The 9378-nt window shown below is 36.0% G+C and overlaps 1 long non-coding RNA gene across 1 annotated transcript; it reads left to right on the plus strand.

Annotated features, from left to right (window-relative positions):
• The first annotated feature begins 2237 nt into the window (after window positions 1-2237).
• Window positions 2238-3847, plus strand: LOC145812708 (uncharacterized). Its single transcript, XR_014356188.1, has 2 exons — window positions 2238-2736; window positions 3294-3847. It is a non-coding gene; the product is annotated as an uncharacterized LOC145812708 (long non-coding RNA).
• The last annotated feature ends 5531 nt before the right edge of the window (window positions 3848-9378 follow it).

Raw genomic sequence — 9378 nt, forward strand, 5'->3', positions numbered from 1 at the left:
TGATGACATCAGGATTAAAGAAAGATTGTGTGTGCACAAGTGCAAAAATAATTATGTATAGACAAGTTTATAGACAAGTTGGATCAAGATTAAACAGGTTGGATCAGTTTATAGACAAGTTTGTCAAATTTTAACTCGTGAACCAACCAAAGCACCTATTTTATCATTGAGAGCATTAATTAGTGCTATCATTAATGATGTGGCAGTGGGCTCCACCAGAAATGATTTGATGTTTTGGCCTTGGTGTTGTATTTTTTTTTCTTTTTTTATTGAGTGCCATGTCATTAGTGGCCTTTTTAGAGTTCTAAAATTAGTGGTCTCTATCATTGTTGTTTTATTAACGATAATGATACATCTCACTAAAAGTGATGCTCTAAAGCACCACTAATGAGTTGGCAAGCACTTTAAATAAAAAAATAAAAATAAAACACAAGCGGTGGGCCCCGTCCACTGCCACATCACTAGTAATGCTTTTAGAGCTCCACTTTTAGTGTACTCAAGCATTATTGTTTTATTAACTCTCATTCTCAAACCACGCAAGTTGATTTGAGTCAGCACAGGTTGTCAGGTCTGAGATTTGTTTTGCACATCCCTAAACAATAGTAGAAGATGGTTGGAAACGAGCAGTAACAATGTGCACTAAAAAATGTACTACCAGAAATAAAATGTGCAGACCAAACTTTATTTAAGTATGACCTACATATCATATCTAATTTGAATTTACACTATATATTTTACTTTTAATATACTTTTAAGGATAATTTTTTTGGGACACAGCTTTTCAGTATATGAATTCCAAGGAAAATGCTACACAATTTTATGTCTCTGCATTTTTTGGCCCTTATATACATGTAACATTATGCAAATATAATTTGTAAGTCAAATTTTCATTAAAAAAAAAAAAACTATTTATGATCTTTTTATTTTCGATTAAAATATTTATTATTGTAATTTATAATTTCAAAAATTACAGCACTATTCATTGTAGATTTTGTATAAAAATTGAATTTGTGGAACATTTTGGGTGAAAAAATAAAATGAGAAACTAAAATATAAACTCTTAAGTTGAGAATTGTCAATTTGGATGCGTTTGCTTTTGGACAAGGAAAAGTCTCTGATCCAATCCAAACCCACTGACTTCTCAACCAACAGCCGTGCCGATTACAGCTGACAAAAGTTTTCATTTTTAATAATGACAATAAGTCAAAAAAACTGAGCTATCTTGTTATATAGATGTGAATAAGTCAAAAATATTAAATGACATTATGAAGTCAATTGGTTCTTATCTTCTCCGCCGCAGAGTCCCCTTGAATTGAATTTGTGCTAGTCAACTTGCAAAAAGTCGATTAAATGCAGCCTATATTCTCATTCTATATGATATAATGATAATATTTGAGTATTAAATTTTAAAATTATTTGAAAATATTGTTAAAAATTAACTTTTAATTTTTTAAATTTTATTTTAAAAAAATATAAAAAATAATATGATTCAAAATAAATTAAAAACTCAAACCTAACAAAATCCACTTTTCCACCCACAGTCGTGCTGCCGACTACAACGAACAAAAGTTTTCATATTTAATAATGACAACAAAATCAAAAATATTAAATTATGGCATGGAAAGTCAACTGGTTCTTATCTTCTCCCCCGCAGAGTAACCTCCTTGAATTGAATTTATGCTAGTCAACTTATGAAAAGTTAATTAATTGCGGCCAACATTAAACATGATTTTGTTTATTTTTGATAAAAAAGAAAACAAAAAACATGTTAGGACAAGATCACATTATATTCTCATTCTATATGATATAATGATAATATTTGAGTATTAAATTTTAGGATTGTTTTAGAAATATGATTAAAATTTTTTAATTTTTTTTTTGAAAAAATATGTAAAAAATATGAGAGATGATATAACTCAAAATAAATTAAAAGTTAAAAGATTATTTTTAACCATTTTCTCAAAGTAGTCCTTAAATATAACGTATAATGCTATAAATACAACAACAAAAAATTATAAAAATAAATATATGGTTCATATTTATTTTAAAGGTAGATCATTGTATCAAATTTGATACTTGCAATAAATTATTCAATTTTTTGCTAAATCCCATAAAATTCATCAATTTCACACATTACAACTAAATTACAACTTATTTTTCCAAATAATCCACATGTTTCAATTTCATCCAATATGGGCTAAAACAAGGGTGACTTTGCCAGCTAGAATTTTCTTCAAAACACTTTAGAATTCGTTCAGTTGTTATGGAAAGAAAACAAATTATAGAAAAAATTGATTTTTTAATAATTGTAGTACTTTCTCTTTCCAATATTTGTTTGGGCAAATTACTTGAAAGTTCTATTTAAAAGAAGATAAGTCTATTTCGTCTCACAACCTTTTGAATACTCTCAAAAGTTCATTACATATTTTTTTTCTTCATTTTTCTCTATGTTCGTTGTTCTCTACCTCTTTCTCTTCCTGATTTTTGGTGACTTGTGGCCATTCCTTACTTATTCTCTTTCTTTTTCTAATATATAGTCACTGATGACCAACGACTATCATTGATTGGGATTCACAAGCAACCACCGACCATCAGATGAGACGAGTTTACCCTTACCGGCCATTCCTTACATTTACCGACAACGAAAGAGATGAGTTTTCGACAAGGAAGATGAGTAGATCTACATCAGATTTGAGTAAATCTGCATCAGATTTGACTAGATCTAAACTAAAAATAGTTATCGGTTCTCTCTATAGCTGTTTCTCTCCATTGATTTCTCAATTTTTTTACCTTTTCTCTGTTACACACTTCTATTTTCTTATTTTAATAGAGAAATTTTTTTAAGTTTTGAACAAGTTGTTTTTAAATTTTAGTTACAGGCGGTGAAAACTGTAAAATTTTACAGTTTCAATTTTTTTGATACTGAAATGAATCATGCTTTCAAAATGTAAAATTTTACAATTTCATACCCTTTTTTAGAATTGTAAAATTTTACAGTTTCATAACATGTTTTTTAGTTTGATTAATAAGGATAAATGCTTAAAAGAATCATACTTTGAAATTGTAACAGTTTATAGTTTCAAATCTTACTTTTCAATTTGATCAATATTAGAGATTATTTGCTTAAACATTACAAAAATTGAAAAATAATATATACTTTTTCCCATTGTTGTTTGTTGTTTTTTTTTTTAATTTTTTTTCCTTTCAATTCATCAATATTTAGCACATTTTGCTATGTTTTTTCACTATAATTTCTCCATTTTATTTATTTATTTTTTCGGACAATATTCTAGACATTCTGGTGAATCTCCGATGGTGTTCTTGACGTTCAACGAACATTTTGGATATTCCAGCGATTTCAGTGATGTTCAGAACACTCCAGCGATACCTGGCGACTTTTCAGTGATATTGAATATTCTGGCAAGTTTTCGATGACTATTTGACGGAAGTTCGAGGGTGATGAGATACAGCAGCATTTTTAAAGTTATAAATTTTTTTTTTAATAATAATTAAAAATATATAAGACTAATTGATATAAATATTTTCTTTTGAGATTATAAATTTTGAATTTTGTGTATGAAATTTATTGATAAGTGTCCTTATTTATTTTTACGTGATGCGAAGCAGTGGGCTTGTGGCTAAAATAGTGGATCATGTCCTGTTTTTGGGCTCATGAAATCGAAGCTCCAATAAGGACCGTGGGCGGAGGTGTTCTGTTATGTAGGTGCCGTTTGGTAACACTTACGTTTTCAGTTTTCTATTTATATTTATAAAAATTTAAAAAACTCAAATAAAAACTTGTTTGGTAAATTTTTTATTTATAAATCAGTGGTCTCAATTTATAAATTTGGCCAAAAAATGTAAAGTCGAAAAAAGTGTTTTCGTTTTCAGTTTTCATTTTTTTTTTTTACCAGCCAACACACTAGCCACCACCCGCCACCATTTGCCACCACCGTCTTCCGCCACCACCACCCACCACCCACCCCCCACCACCACCTGCCACCACTATCCACCACCCGCCACCACCTACTACCCACCACCCACCACTCACCTGTCACTCACTCGCCACCACCACCACCCACCCCTCGCCATCACCACTACCACTACCACCACCACCACCCACCTGCCATCCACCCGCTGCCACCCACCACCCGCCACTACCATCCACTGCCCGCCACCACCACTTACCACCCACCTGCCACCACTATCCACCACCCGCCACCACCACCCACTAGCCACCAGCCACCCACTTGCCACCACCACCCACCACCACCCGCCACCACCTACCACCACCCGCTATTTCCCACCCACCTACCACCACCAGCTACCACTTGCCATCACCACAACCACTCACTCGCTACCGCCCACCACCCGCCACTGACACCCACCCACCCACCACCACCACCCGCCACCTACCCGCCACCACATGTCATTCGCCACCCATCTGCCACCACCACCCACCACCCGCCACCACCCACTCGCTATCACTTGCCATCGTCACCCATCCACTCACCACCACCACCACCCACCCGCCACCACCCACCACAACTTGCTATCCACCACCCACCGTCACCACTTTTCACCACTGTCTTCTGCCGCCACTTGCCATTTCTCACTCTTTTTTATATTTTTAAATTTTTCAAAAATATTTTGTCAATTACAAAACGTGTTTGTAGTTTATGTTTTTTTAAAAATAAACAAAAATCAGTTTATAAAATTTTGTAAATATAAACTGAAAACGTAAACATTACCAAACAACCCGTAATAATCGCCAACAACACACAACGTGGCGTGTAAAGGCTGAAGATGAAAGAAATCAAATAAACCAAGGTCAGCGAAGTTAGGTTAGTTTGGAAGTATGTTATTTTAATAATTTTTTAATTAATATATAAAGTAAAAAAATTATTATATTTGAAATAATTTTTTATGAAAAGATGTGCAACAAGTGGAGAGAAAATGAATTTTTTGATTTTTTGATATAGGTTATAGGCTTTTTAATTTTTTTAGTAATTTTTTAGCTTTTAAACTAAAACATTGGCATACCAAACAAGACCTTAGCACCATTTAAATTGATTATCTAAAATTAAAATCATATATTTTTTAATTATCAACTTTTTATTTATAAAAAAAAAATATGCCTCAAACCACTTTAAAAGAAAAAAAAAAATGAAATTGTTCACCCACATTTGCAATGATGGTGTTCCAAGGCCCCATCAAACTTTCAAAAATTGTTTAAAAAATGTACTTATTTATATCGTTAATAATTTACTTAACATAATTTAATTTATTTAAAAAACTATAGGACTCCATCAAATAGGGATTCATACTCATTTGACCCCAACTGTTTGACAAGTTTAATTCACTCAATTTGGTTAACAGTGTTTAAAAATAGTTTTGAGTTGTTTGAGAAGTTTAATTCACTCAATTTGGTTAACAGTGTTTAAAAATAGTTTTGAGTTTTTGTGTGTGCGTGTGTGTGTTTAGTAGGAATGGCAACGGGTCGGGGCAGAGCTAGAGACTGCACTTCCTGTCCCCGATCCCCGATGGTAGAATTTTCCCCGCCCCCGGCCAAAATCCTCAACGAAGAGTCTATCACTGCCTCCGACCCCAGCCTCTAATGGGGATCGGGTTTCCCCAAACCCAAAAATTCCCCTGCCAAAATAAAAAAAACAACAACATATATATTCAACAACAAATCTGAGTATATATATTCATCAACAACAACAATCATCTGTTTATCATTGTCATCATCAACAACACACCTATTCAGAGAGAGAGAGAGAGAGAGACGAACAGATCTGAGCTCAAAATGCAAAAAATAAAAAATAAAAAGTCTACACATTCACAGAGAGAGAGAGAGAGACGTAATGGAGTAGCTGCGCAAATCGCCATGATAGAGAGGAGGGATAGCGAGGATGGAGCAGTTGTGCAGATTATCGTGATGGAGAGGAGAGACAACGGTGATGGAGCATCTGCGCAGATCGCCGTGATGTAGAGGAGGGACAGTGGTGATAGGGAGAAGGGATGCCGGCGATCGGCGGTGATGGGAGGTGGGAAATCGGCACTGCGCACAGAGAGAGAGGGAGAGTGAGAGGCTGAGACTTGAGAGAAATGAATGTGAGAGAGTGAGAGAGGCATACTGACTCACACATATATAATATATATACATGGAGAATATTCAGGGAATATTCGAGTTTAATTTAGGGACGGGCCGGGAGAACCTATCCCCGTCCCCGGCTCGAAAACCGTCAGGGATTCAATTTTCAATACCATCCCGGCCCTATGAGTGGTAATTTTTGGGGAAAACCTGTTCCAACCAATTGGGGTCGGGGGATCGGGCTCCCATCAGGCTAGGTTCAAATTGCCATCCCTAATGTTTAGTGTACTTTTAAATATGTTAAGAACTCGTTTGGGAAGAAGGGTTGGGTTAAGTTCGAAACTATTTTAGTCATAAAAAGACAAAATAAACTTTTTAATCTAATAAGACAAAATATCACACCCAACCCATAATCATTTTATTTTTTCTCTCATAAAAGTCAAAAAAGCCAAAAAGTCTATCCCAAACAAGATTTTTTAACCCTAAGCTAAAATAGTAAAAAAAAAAAAAAAAAACTAAAACGTCAACCCAATTCCTAAATGAACTCTAAGGGGTTGTTTAAGATGTTCTAAATAAGTGCACTTTTTGACTTTTTATGAAATACGAGTTAGGTTTGAAGTGATGTGATAGAGAGGTGATGTGACTTAAATAAGATGATGTGACTTAAATAGGATAGTGACTTTTTTAGAGGATGCCAAACCTAGCCTAAGCATTTTCATTTTACCTTTTAGATGTTATTAATCTAAAATACATTTAAAAATACACAAGAGGACATCCATTGAGGGGAAGTCCATACAGAGATCATATATTTTCTCTCTCTAGAATGAGCTCAACATCTACTGTCGTTTTTGACCTCGAAGAAAAGTCATAGGAAGAGGAAGACCATCTCATTCGCAGCACCAAGAAGATCAAGAGTAAAGAGTCAATGGAGGAGGAAGAGATGGAAATCACCGAGGAGGTTTCTCCCTTACCAAATCTCCCATCCCAATCTCAAACATCTAGCCCTAAGATGTTAGATACACCAGCTGAGGGACCCAAAATTAAATCAGTCAAGGATGCCCTCGCATCACCCAGAAGTAAAGACTTATATTTTAATGAGCTAGAAGACAACATCAACATTGAGGAGGAAGATGAGAATGGAGACACAGACATCCAAGATGGGCCTACTCCACAGAGGGACTATGGGATACCCACAATCGATCTCCCAAAAAAATTATTGAAAGAAATCAGACAACCTTTGGCCAATGCTCTACTCATCAGACTACTTGGGAAAAGTATAGGGTATAGAATGCTTTGTTCACGAGTCAAAACACTCTGGGGTCTACAAGATGATTTCAATGCAATTGATCTGGGAAACAACTACTTCCTATTTAAGTTCTCATCTTAAGAGGATTGTGCAATGGTTTACTTAGGTGGTCCATGGGTAATCATGGATCACCATCTCATGGTATGCAAATGGGAGCCTGACTTCAAGGCATCGGAAGCCTTTGAAACCACCACAGCTGTCTGGGTTAGGTTTTCGGAGCTTCCGATTGAGTACTTTCAAGAAAAAGTTCTATACACCATCGCGAGGCAATTAGGGAAACCTTTGAAGATTGATCTCACCACTGCCATGGCCACAAGAGGGCGCTTTGCAAGAGTTTGCATTGAAGTGGACCTTAGCAAACCACTTTGTCCCAGATTCATTCTAGGTAAGAAAAGTTATAATATTGAATATGAATCTATTCATTCAGTTTGTTGCCTTTGTGGCAGGGTGGACCATCGCAAGGAGCTATGCCGATTCAAGGAAGCATACCGAACATATCAGATGAACCAGAACTCTAGCTGGCCGTCGGCAGGAGACCCACCAATTGTGACGGATAATACTCTATCTAACCAGAACACATCAAATGAGGATCTTTGGTGTAAAGTTCTCAAAACAAAATACCTCAGAAATAATACTCTATCCAACTGGCCAACCAAAAGAAGAGCCTCTCACACTTGGAAAAGCATTATCAAGAATAGGGATGTATTGGATAAGAATATCAAGTGGAATGTGGGTACAGGGGAGAACATCTCCTTATGGATTGACTGGTGGTGCGGATCACAGCTTCTTTGCAACAAATACCAAGGACCTCATATTGATAACACCACTAGAGTTAGTTTTATTCTAGATAATGAGCGACAATGGAATATGTTTTCTATTGAAACAGTCATATCTCAACAAGACAAGGAAGACTTTCCCACTATATTCAGGCCCAGGTATGTGACATTCACTGATGGCCCAATTTGGAAGGGCTCTACTAATGGTAGCTACTCCACTAACAATAGGGAAGACTGGCAGTGGCTGTGGAACATGAAGGCTCCCCCAAAAATTAAAAGCTTCATGTGGTTAGTGGTGCAAGATAAACTCCTAACCAATCACCAGAGGCTAATCAGAAATCTTTCCTTGAACTTGTCCCCGATGCCAATGCAGTAGGGAAGACATCTTCCATCTTCTCAGAGGTTATCCTAAAGCAAAATCAATTTGGATACTTCTGAGAGACTCTAACTGGTGGCAACAAAGCATATATACTTCAGTTCAGGATTGAATGAAAACTAACATTAAAAGTAAGGTGCAAGTCAATGAAATACAATGGCCCTTAGTCTTCATAAGAGCACTTTGGAACATCTGGAAGGAAAGAAACAGAGTATAGTCTTTGAGAACCACACTCAACCCCCATCTGTCAGTGTCAAGCTCATATTAGAGCAAGCAGAGGCAACTCAACAAGCATTTTAGAATTTCCTCAATCCAAATTACATAAACCCTGTACTAACTAATTGGTCTTGTCCCATTGCAGGTAAACTTAAACTTAACACTAATGACTGCTCCAAAGGTGACCCAGGGCAGTCAGGCTATGGTGGACTACTCAGAGATGAAGTTGTCTCCTGGATATGGGGTTACCATGGTTACCTAGGTCATTGCACTAGCTTGGAAGCAAAAATCTGGGGCATATACAGAGGACTGGCCATTATTATGCAAAAAAAGATTGTCCAACATCACCATTGAAACTGACTCTCAGAATGCAATAGAAATGCTCAGAAAAGGTGTTTTCACTACTTCACCCTATCGAGCCATTATTGAAGATGCTAAATTCCTTCTCAACAGGTGCCAGTGCTCTATCCAGCATACTTCCAGAGAAGGAAACCTCAGTGCTGATGCTTTGGCCAACATTAGAGTTAATCAACATGAGCATCTTGTGTATCTTGAGAACCCACCTAGCTCTCTACTTTCTTTTCTTATCACTGATATGGTGAACACT

Source organism: Camellia sinensis, chromosome 15 (assembly GCF_055761805.1).
Source record: "Camellia sinensis isolate YWXY chromosome 15, ASM5576180v1, whole genome shotgun sequence".
Lineage (NCBI taxonomy): Eukaryota > Viridiplantae > Streptophyta > Magnoliopsida > Ericales > Theaceae > Camellia > Camellia sinensis.